We start from the raw sequence: 12,208 nt of genomic DNA, 5'->3' as shown, positions 1-12,208 counted from the left end.
ACCTGCAGGTTAAATCGATCTTGGGATTACAATATATGTTTGTACTTGATATGTTGCATTGTCTCCAAATTTGTGTCTATGCATATGTGTATGCATGTGTGTATGTATGTATATGTGAATGCATGCTTATATATATACCATGCACATATACATATGCATAAATATGCCCTATAACATAGATACATGTATGCATCCACATATGTATAGTGTTTGTGTATGCATATGTATGTTTATGTGTGTATGTATGTATTCTACAACATTTTCCAGCATATTGTTTGCCTATACCAAAATGGGAGCTTTGGAATAGGATATGTGCATTCATTATGCTACATGTTGTAATTGCAATTTTGCTAGTAGGCACACTTGCAAAATTGGATCATAGACAAGGCATAAGAATTGCTTGAAAAAATGCCTAAAAGAATTCTGGTCATGGCTTGCAAAGATTTCAGTAAATGCACAAAATAGAGTTGTTGAGGGTATATGTTTTTTATTTACAATTGCCCTGGTAGACAGGCATGCAAAATGTGGAGGGTAGACAAGGTATGTGAACTATTTTATAGAAAGCCTAAAAAAATTGTGGTCTCATGGTAAGCCATGATTGAAGAATATGAACAACATGGATTTTTTGAAAATACAGACAGATGCATGGACAAATGCATGCATACTTTTATATTTGAGAAAATTCAGCTAGTAGATGTAATGAATTTTCAACTCTTGCTAGCATTCTACTTGCCTATGCCAAAATGGGAATTTTGGAAAAGGGCATGGACATCCCTTAAAGCATACACAAGGTATGTCATCTTTTTGATTCAATGCCTCAAAGAAATTCTATCATTTCTTACAATGATTTTTAGGATATGCATAAATTAGATTTGACAAAAAGCCTCTAGAAACATTAAAAGACAAATTCCACAACCTTTACTAGCATAATGCCTGCATATGCTGAAGTGGGAGCTTTGGAACAGGTTATAGATATCCATCAAAGTACAAAAATAAATGAATTTTGTGATGTTGTAGTTGGAACTTCTCTGGTAGACAAAATTGCAAACTGTGGAAGCATAGACAAGGCATGTAAATTATTTGAGGCACACATATCAAATTGAGGCCAAATTGGAGATGAAAAATTATTTAATTTTCATCCTTACAATTTACACACACACACACATCATTTGGACATATACATGAATCTCTTTGTAAGGGAAAATAAAACACTCACATAAGATAAAAATATCTAGGTTAATGAAATAAATAAATCATAAAATAAAAATATAGAGGGCAAAAATTTAAATAAAGCATTTAATAAAAAAATTAGCTAGATGTATTAGAGGTTTTTCAATGTGGTTAATTTTTCATTGTAGCTTATCTTGTCTGGATTAGATTTGGAGTTCCACTTAGCTTTTTATTGCATCATACTACATGGTATTAGTTAGGCTTGGCTCTACTACCCTACTAAGATCTATTGAGATTCATGTTCTTGTATCATTGTTAAATATTCTCAATTTTGTTGAAATATTGAAAAAAAGTAAATGTCTATTGTTCTATTTGCCTCTTTTTCTAAAGAGTTAGCTTCTCTTTATGCCCATACCCAGAATGTTCTAGATGTCTGGGTTCAACATATAAGCCCTGGGGAAATCTCTCAAGCATATCGATGTAATTATTTTTTTTGAGATTTGTATTACTGTAGTCACAACATCACTCTACATAAAGCATATATATTTATATAGAAAGACTTGAATAAAAGAACATGACATCTTTGTTGCTAGCACACACAACATATCACAATTCTTCTTGCTAATGTCACCAGGCTCAACCATGTTTGCAGTTTTGCTAAGTATGTGATTCATGTTGAAAATATTGTTGTTTTTGGTGTCAAGAGGAAATTTTTGTCTAAGATTGTTGGCAATAATTGTCTTGATGTCAAAGGTGTATGAACACAATCAATAACAACCACTAATCATAGTCCAAAGGCCAATCCAAATCAGCTTTAGATCTCCTCACTCAAGGAAAGTTTAGTTATGTCATATTTAAATTTGATTTATGCAAGATAGAGTCTATGATGATAGCCAATTCACCTTCAAAGAGGCACTTTCTTCCAAAGATATCTTTGTAATATAATGCTATGTTGCTTATGTTGGCTGACTCTTAAAGTGGTGAAACATGTTTCACAGAGTCTGACTTCACTATCATTTATCAAGACAAAGACATGTTATAGCCCAAGAAATAGAGATGATTGTTAGTAATTATGTGATTACAAACTACATTAATAAAATGTAATAAAAAACAACAAGATAGATACTAATTAAGATCATTAATTTTCCATGTGTTGCCCATTGAGCTTAAAATTCTGCAATCCATAGACCAAGAGGCAAGGAAAGAGCTCATTGTTATTGCATACATGATCTCTGATAGAAATACTTCTTGGTGCTAATAAATGGCAGACTCATGTCCCCCCATAGGGACATAATACATGGTAGACTCATGTCCCCCCATAGGGACATGACTCTACATGGCCAAAGGCCACATAGGGTCATGACCCTATGAGGTAATGATCATATCACAAGCTTTGTTTTGTTAATAGATAACACCACTGATATATCAGGTGTTTAGACAAAGTAATAAGCCCAATACTTACCTTACAATGTTAAGATTCTGAGATAACATCCTAAGAATGGATATCTAACAAAGGGTAGTAGCAATAATTTCATCTTCATCATGCTCAAGCTTAGCTTTCTTAATCAACACAATTAGAGCAATAGTTTGATAGTCACCTAAACTATAGAGTTCAACATCAAAATCCAAAAGTTATTTATAAATAGGAAGAAAATATGTGAACTTACAACATCTAGAAAGCATATACATGAAGAAAAAGATCTTTGATGACATTATAGTCAACAAGAAAAGCCCCCTCCATTTGAGACATCATCAGTGCAAAATTAATAGTGCCCTTGAAATTATTTTCAACAAATAAGACCTCTTTTTTTAAAACATCTTCATATTCACTATCATAAATATATTTTTATAAATTGATAATACTTAGGGATCAAAGCGTAGAATTTTTTGAAGGAGCAATAAGTAATTTGGAGTGTACCTAACCTACAAAATTCATGAGTGTCCTATGTTATGCCTCATTCACAATCTGTAAAGCTATAAGCATTAAACACAACAAAGAGAATGTTGAACAAAAAGAAACAAATGCTTCCAAGAAAAATATACTTTTCCAATTAGTTTAAACATAAACAAGCCCCATCTTCCATCATAAATGACAAGTGAAAAAATCCAAGGCATACCTATTTAGAGTAAATAAGTATTTTGTCAAACTCCCTTCTCTCAACAAAAGCTGCTACAACTTTGGGGGTAGCCCTTGCTTCTGCAATTCCTTGGTATGTTAGTTTGAGCTTCACTTGGTTTCAAGAATACTATAATATTCTCTACTTAACAAGGCCAACCATGTGCAGGTGGAAGCTCACCTAGCCTTACCCCCCTCCCCCTAACATTAATCTTGTAGTGATTGCCCCTAGGTCACATTTTTGTTATCATTGTTGAACTCTTTTAGGGCTAGTTTTATGTTGATGATTATTAGTAACATTATTTTGAGATTATCAAATATTGTTTTTACATTCAGTTTATTATATGATGAGATTACTTGGTACTTTATATTTCATGTATGTATAATAATTATTACTGTGTTTGCAGTTATTAATGATTATTAGTAAGATGATTTAGTATAATATGTGTTTTCTTATGGATACTTAGCCCATACTTGCATGTGTATGGTGTGCATGTTTGTTTTCTTTTTGTATGGCATTTTTGATGTGGTTAAGGAAGGGAGTCATAGTCACCTACTAGTTAGGATCTACATGATGCACCACTTCCTACCATTGCCTATTTAGCTTAGTATATATTGTGCTTGTACATGTGTGGATTTTATGCAAGTTGCAGGTACTAGGTATCGACTTTCCTGAATTGCCAGGATGAGCGTACCCTATCACATTATCTCAATGTTAAGAGAGGGGAGATAAATTCTCAAGTCCAAATCCCAACCTTTTAAGCCATTTGTCCTAATTGAAAATTAGGACAAGTATCTGAGTTGAGTACCCTCTGAATGTGTCAGATGATGTAATTCGTGATGGTAACCCTTTTGATTTAATTTTGTATGTGTTTTTCTATGATGGGTTTTTGTATTTTACTTTATGAGTCTTTAGTGTATTTTCTATTAATTAAGCCTAATTAAAAGATTTAATTAATGGTTTAATTTAATGGAAAATTAATATGATATTTTAATATTTATTTTATTTAATTAATTGGAAAATTAATTGAATAAAATAATTAAATTTGGAGATGAAATTTATAAGTTTAAATTTGGAAATTGATAATATTTATTTAATTTAATAATAATAAAGTTAGAGTTCATTTTTAAATAAATGTTAAATAACAATATTATTATTTAGGTTAGTAAATATTTTATCAATTAAGTTTCAAAAATAAATTTAAAAGTGGAAAATATATTAAAATTATTAAAAGATTCTAGATTGCATGATGCATGCTTGTGATTAAAATATATTAAGATAAAAGAAGTGGATTTATTAAAGTGAGTGCATGAGATTTAAAATTAATAAATTAATAAAAATAAATAAAGAATTTTTTTAATAAATTGATGTGCATTATTTTAATATTTATTCACATAGGAGTATGCAAACTCTTGTAAGTTGTCATGTTGACAACACAAGAGTTTGCACTCTAATCATGCACGTGTTGTCTACACTTAGGAGTTAGCATATTATTTGAGCACATGGTGTTTACAACATTCTAGACACCTCATCATCTTTATCATCTTATCATGGAAGTTATGTGCTTAGTTGTCATGCCTATCTCTTAGTTCTTTCTAGACACATTCTAGATGCATCTTAGAGAGCTTTAAATAGAGGCTCTCCTAGTGTGTATGGACAAGTTGATATGCATTCGAGAAGCTCATATGCTTCTACATGCTCATATGCTTCTACAAGCACTTCTAGTCACTTGGGGGTTTCGGTTGGTTTGATTCTTGGAGGAATGTCGAATGTTGAAGAAGGAAGGGATTTTTTCTATGGACTTCTGAGGCATAGAAAGTTAGCATCAATATCTAGGTGTACTCATGATTTTCGCATATTCCATTTGCACTCTTTCTCTTCCTATCTTCATCATGTCTGTTATATGTGTCTGAATATACTCCATGAAAAAATCTTCAATCTTGAAATTGGAATCTAGATATGTATGCTAATTTTTATTTGGTTGCAAAGAAAACATTAGGAAACCCTAGTTTTGTTTATGAAGGAAATTCATCACAAACTACCCTGTCATTGTCCCTTACATAGACCCAAACTCAAACATTCATAACTTTTTACCTTGACCAAATTTATTTGATTGCTCCAATAAGATTTGGCACAACTTGGCCCTCTCTAACATATTTCAAATTTGGCTCGATCCAACAGTTCATTAGGGAGATATGGACCCCGAACTGGGACTATTTTATTAAATAACAATCATTCTTCCATTTCCCATAATTAGGAGTTCTTTGTGCTTAAACTTCACAAAAAAAATCTATCAAAGCATGAAATGAATTAAAAACTAAACCAACATAGATCTAAGACATTTATACTCAAGATTTTATTCTAATGAGAAGTCTTTTTAATATGAAAAGCAAACTGTGCCCTCACAGTAGCAAGCTAGGACTTCGCAGAGAATTTAATTTTGTATTGTATGAAACTTTGATAGCCTTACATCATTATGCATTTTATTAATATTCCAAAGTATTTTCAGGAGTTTTATTCCAACTTTAAATCCTCAAACCATTCTTTGATCCCCCTAGGATCTATTTAGTGCCCCTAGTTCCTCTGGGCCTTTTGTCCTTGGCCTTGGTGCTCCTGCACCAGTTAATAGTAGAAGAAGTGTAATTAATTATTAGTCAATTTAAGTAAATGGATTTCTAAATGAGGGCAAAAGAAAAGAGATATTAATAAGTGTTTAGTAGAATTAAATAATTGAATTATTAATGAGATTGATTTTACTTAAAATCAATGAAGATTATTTTAAATAAATGTTTGTCCTTGAAGTGTTTTAAGGAAATTGTAAACTATTTATTTGAAAGTTGATAAGTATTATTTTTATGATTTGAATAATGGGAGATGCTCTTGGAATTAAGGTAGTTTCATTTAATTATTAGTAACATTGATTTTAGTAAATAATGCAATGATTTTATTAAAAGTCAATGGGAATTAGTTTAATGATTTAAATAAGTAAATAATTATCATTTGACTATTTTAGAAAATTGTTTTAAAATAATGGAAGGATAATTCTATGCTTTATTCAAAGAAATAAATGGGTTCAATTGTAGAATAATCTTATACTCCTGAAATATACTTGAAACAAAATCGGAAACCTCATATTTGGCTTAATCATGTGATTGCAAAAGCAAACCAAAACATGTGTTTGTATCTTGTTTCTCTATGCTATATGTGTTTTTGGGTTTTGAGGTTTGTCCTAGCTTTGAACAATCTTAGGTTGTTACCAGAGGCTCAGGGGTTATGTGTTTGCAATGTCATGCTGATGTTGATCTCGATCTTTTCAAAACCCAACCATGGTAATGTGATGGCATGCTCTATGAAATGTTTGTATTTACTGATTGTTATTGCTCATTGGCCTCTTGAGTGAAGCTGAGTTATATGTATATGAGACACTTCACCTAACCATTTTTGAGTCATCGATCAGTTATACTTGGTTTACTTTCCAGTCGCCTTAATGGGACTAAAGTGTTTCTTTTGATCTTGATGATGTCACATTATGACATGTTTTGACTCGACCATTTTTGGAGTCTTTAATCAGTATTACTTTGAGATACTTTTTGGTTGCTTGTTGAGAACCAATGGATATTGTGATTATCAATGATACCTTCAGTTCCAATAGAGAACTGTTGTGGTCATGATTATTAATGGATGTTATTCAGTTGCTGATGGAGACTTGATGCTTTTATTGTGGATTATCTTTTGGTATTTTTCCAATCACTTGTATAGGACTGTGGCAATTTTGAGATTTATGATTCCATGAGCTTAGGGTAGGTTATGTAATTGTAGTGTCGAGAAGTAGCTTGCAATGGGGGTCAGGGCCCTAAGTGGCTACCAGGGTAACTCATTGTAAGTTATTTAATAAGTGAAAACATTTACACTAAATGGGGATTAAATGAACCTAATAAGATAATTGTATGTTCTTGCCCATGCCTCAAGTGCTAGTACAAACTAGGGTGGGAGTAGAGAGAACACTTGGTTGCGACCTTGCATTCCATAGTATGCCTCATCAGTACGAGACGATACTAGTGGCCGCATAGGGATCACTAGGGGTCGAGATCTATTGGGAGACTGCTCGGGTAACTCTAGTGTGATCCGTGCAATGACACTTTCTTGCTTGCATAGTAGTTTCCTACATGTCTTTGTGTGCCTCTGGGATTAGATGTCAGTTTGTGATTGAAACCTTTGAGTTAGTATACTTTTAGGATTCCTAGACTTAGAGAGTATTTGTGTTATGTGATTTGATATTTGTGATTTGATATCCTATTTGGGACTTGAGACTATCTCCTCAGCACAGTGAGAGTGGGCCATTTAGGTTCCACATGGTCGGGCGGTAGTGCATTTTCACTCTTAACATTTGAGATCCGTCCGAGACACCATGGCTGGAGTATTCTTTATTGGCATTTACTTTCATTCAATTCTTGGATCTTATGATGGATGTTATTTACTGACATGTTTTTTTATATTGATGATTAACATGTGATAGAAGATGTTATCTTCTTTCTTATGCTTTATTCCTTGCATGTTAGATTTCTTTATGCATATGTTGTAGCATGTTAGATTTCTTTCTTCATATAATGTAGTATGTTTTAGGAGTGACATCCCAATTTACTATAATACTGATGATGTCTTCAGTGATTTTGGATGTTACGCACAGAGTGATGGCTAGGGCCCATTATGGTCTAATGATGCTATTGATGGTTGGGAGGAACCATGCACTTAGATTAGATGTGTTTTATATTGGATGGATATCTTTTACGATCGTTGTTATATCATTATTGATGGATGGATGTATCATGTATGTTAATAGTTTCATTTACTTTATTGCACTTGTATCATGGATTCGATGAGGATGATGTATCTTTATTTTTAACATATGTATATTATTTTAAGCCTTTCATACACTGTGACATGTATAGTGGATGATTGAGCATTCTGAATAGGCATTTGAAAATAAATGTATATTATGGACATTGAACTTCTTAAATTATTCTTTCATGTGGATGTGGAAGTGGTTAGACTTAGTATTAATTAGATCAAATGTGACTCAGCATCATGGGATCCTTATGGAATATAATTTGTTATGAATATTTTTAGTTGTATGTGTTTTTTGGCTTTCGCTACTGTGTGTTTGGCAAGCTTAGTAAAATTTTAGGTTAATTCTTTTGGATCCCTTGATGGGGCATTACAAATTAAATTTCCCATTAACATCTAATTACATACTTCATTCATTTCATTCATCCATTTATGAACTATAACATTCAATCAATACAATCACATAACATTCATTAATATGATATAAAATTCATTAATACGCAATAGTAACCAAGACTTTATATTATATTATCAGAAGATTTTACAAAAGTTTTTCCTTGTTCAATTGTAAGGACCGGGGAAAAAATAATAGGGAAAAGAAAACCCCCAGTATAGCTTGGGACCAAAGTCCTATATATATTACAGATGCCCTTTATAAGGGTCTTTTAGAAGGCATACCTCCTTTTATATAGGGTGAGGATTTCTGATAGAAGAACCTCCAAAAACAAATACAAGGTTGGATCAAAATCCATCTTAGCTAGATTCCCTTCCCAAAATATTGGGGATTACAAATAACAATGGCTAAGATGGTTATCAAAATTTATGTTGGAGGAAATTGGAGCAAATTTTTTTTGAGATCTTTAGTCTGGTTAAAGAAATGGTGGACACTGGAGGTAAATGTTACAATCCTTGAATAACCTGCGATAAAAAAAATATATTCCATGGCAATGAAAAGAAGGGGGTTAAGGGTTTAATAGTTCTTATCCCCCTAAAAAAAATCTAACAAGTCATCTATTCTCAAAATAGGAATATGTAAAACTATTCAACACCTTACACTTCTAGCTTTGGTCACAAATAGAAAGATACATATACAGAGGAGAGTGTATGCATGATTCAGATCTGCATATGCCTACATATACAAGTATATATACTTATGGGAGATACTTTGTATATATATATAAGTATATATTTATATTTAGACATACATACATATATACATATATGGAAACATACATGTAAACATATATATCTACATAAATACAATTGTAAATATAAATATATATATATATATACACACATTTATATATACATATATACATATATAAATCTCTATACCATACATACTATATATATACACACACATTTATATATACATATATAAATCTCCATACATACATACATACATACATACATACATACATACATACATACATACATACATACATACATACATACATACATACATACATACATACATACATACATACATACATATATATATATATATATATATATATATATATATATATATATATATATATCTTAGATATTAACTTGCACCACAGGCTGATGGTCTTCATCTTTGTTGTGGACTATGGATTGGGCAATTCTTCATTTGGAGAGAAAGTTTCTATCATGGCAGTAGTGCATAAAATATCTCAAGGTAAAACTGATATAAGCTACTTGAGCTCAAAGTTCTACAGCCCATAGACCAAGAGGCAAGGAAAGAGCTCACTATTATTGCATACATGATCTTTGATAGAAATACTGATAAAGATAATTACAATCTTACCTTTCTTGGTGCTGATGTATGGATCTTCATATTTATTCTTCAATAGCAATTTCTGATAATGTGTATTCTAAACCTTCAGGTTAAATCAATCTTGGGACTACAATATATGTTTATACTTGATATGTTGCATTATCCCCAAGTTTCATGAGCATATATAATACATGGAAGAGTCATGTCCCCCCATAGGGGCATGACTCTACATGGGGACATGACTCTACATGGCCAAAGGCCACATAGGGTCATGACCCTATGGGGTCATGATCATATTGCAAGCTTTGTTTAGTTAATAGATAACAACACCAATATATATCAGGTGTTTAGACAAAGCAATAAGCCCAATACTTATCAGGAGTAATACAAAACATTGTATAACCATTCAATATGCACAAAAATCATCATTAGAATTTGTTTGAGATAATATATAACCTAGTTCAATATCAGATGCTTGCACAATAAGACATAGGAAGATTAGTGATTAAGAACGCAGTCCTTGATTAGTATAGCGGCAAGTGTCATTTAGCCAACCCGATATGAATCAGAGGCAAACACAAAAACTCAGATACTTTATATATATATATATATATATATATATATATATATATATATATATATATATATATATATATATATATATATATATATATATATTCATATGTATATTTATGCATATCTATATATTTGCACACAAGTACGTATAATTTGATAATTACTTTGATAGATGCTAAACTTCAACACTCACACCATTGAAACTAAGAAAGAAAGTTGCTCAATTTGCCAAGAAAATTGTCGATGCTCAAAGGAAATCATTTAGGATAGGCACCATACATAGAGGGTGGTTTCAAAGCTCCTTATTAACCAACATAGTCACTAGAGGACAGGCACCATACAAGAGCAATCTAACTCATGGGTTTGTCTTGGATGAGAGGGGTCTAAAAATGAATAAATCACTAGGAAAAGTGATAGATCTACAAGTTGTAATTGAAGGTGGCAAGAATCAAAAGGAGGCTCCTAGGTATGGAGTTCATGTCCTAAGAATTTGGGTTTCAAGTGTGGATTATTTTGGTGATGTAATGATTGGTTCACAAATTGTCAAGCAAATGTCCAATATATACAAAAAATTATGTGGAACATTGAGATATCTTCTTTCAAAACTTCATGACTAGAAGCTAGAAAATTATATTGTTTACTAGGATCTTCCAATGATTGATAAGTATGCACTATACCAACTAGCCAATGTTATCAACAACATCAAATAGAGCTATGGGAGCTATAAGTTCTATAAGATTTCCCAAACTATTCAAAGTTTTGTAAGTGTAGACTTATCAAATGTTTACTTTGATGTTGCCAAAGATTAGCTTTATGTTGGTGGTAGAAATAGCCAAACAAGGAGGGGTTGTCAAACTATTTGTACAACTCATCTGCTTTGTATTGTATGGGCTATAGCTCCAATTCTACCTCACATGGCAAAGGATGCATGGCAGCTTATACCATTTACACATTTCAAGGAAGATGGCTCAGTAGTAGAGTTTGTTTTTGAAGCACAATGGCCAAGGATGAATGATAAATTGCTAATGCTCAAAAAACCTAATGTTGAGTACTAGGAAAAGGTCCTTGAGATGAGAACAAAAGTAAATAAAGTCTTGGAGATGGCCAGAGGTGTAAAGCTAATAGGTGCAAGTTTAGATGCTAAGGTTTATTTATGCAACTCTAATGTAAACTTGCTTCAAAGATTCCATGTGATGTTTATGATAGGTAATGATGTAGACAAGTTACATAGGATTTTTATAACTTCTTAGGTTGAAGTTCTAGCTTCAATGGAACATGGATCTAGTACTGGTGTATCTTACACTAGAATCCATTCTTCATCAAGAGTAGGTGAATTGTGGATTGGGATATCTCATGTAGATGGTGCCAAATGCAAAAGATGTTGGATCTACTCTCAAGTAGTTGGCTCATTTTTGGATCATCCCACACTTTGTGAGTGAAGTTACAAAGTGCTCTCAAATATTGATTTAAAAAGTCCTAAAGTAGCTATGGAAGCCTAAGAGTAATTTTATTATCTCAATCATTCATCTTCTAAAAGTCTAAATCTTGCAACTATAGGGTTTATTTTTAATAGCTCTATTTTCATTTTTAGATGTGCTAGATTTTTATAACATTCATTTTTCTACACAATTGGCAGCACCTTGCAACCCTCATGTGTTGATCTTGTAGTCTTTTGGCCTTTTTCCTTCTTTAGAAAGGTCTGAAAGACTCTACTCTATTGTTGACTAGGTGGATTCAA

General features: G+C 32.0%; 1 pseudogene; it reads left to right on the top strand.

Annotated features, from left to right (window-relative positions):
- Positions 1-929: 929 nt before the first annotated feature.
- LOC149558065 (isoleucine--tRNA ligase, chloroplastic/mitochondrial pseudogene) lies at positions 930-11,969 on the top strand (annotated as a pseudogene).
- Positions 11,970-12,208: the final 239 nt, after the last annotated feature.

Source organism: Cupressus sempervirens, chromosome 5, assembly GCF_028749045.1.
Source record: "Cupressus sempervirens isolate cs-2001-9-10 chromosome 5, ASM2874904v1, whole genome shotgun sequence".
NCBI classification, from domain to species: Eukaryota; Viridiplantae; Streptophyta; class Pinopsida; order Cupressales; family Cupressaceae; genus Cupressus; species Cupressus sempervirens.
This window is presented reverse-complemented; position numbering and strand designations above follow the sequence as displayed.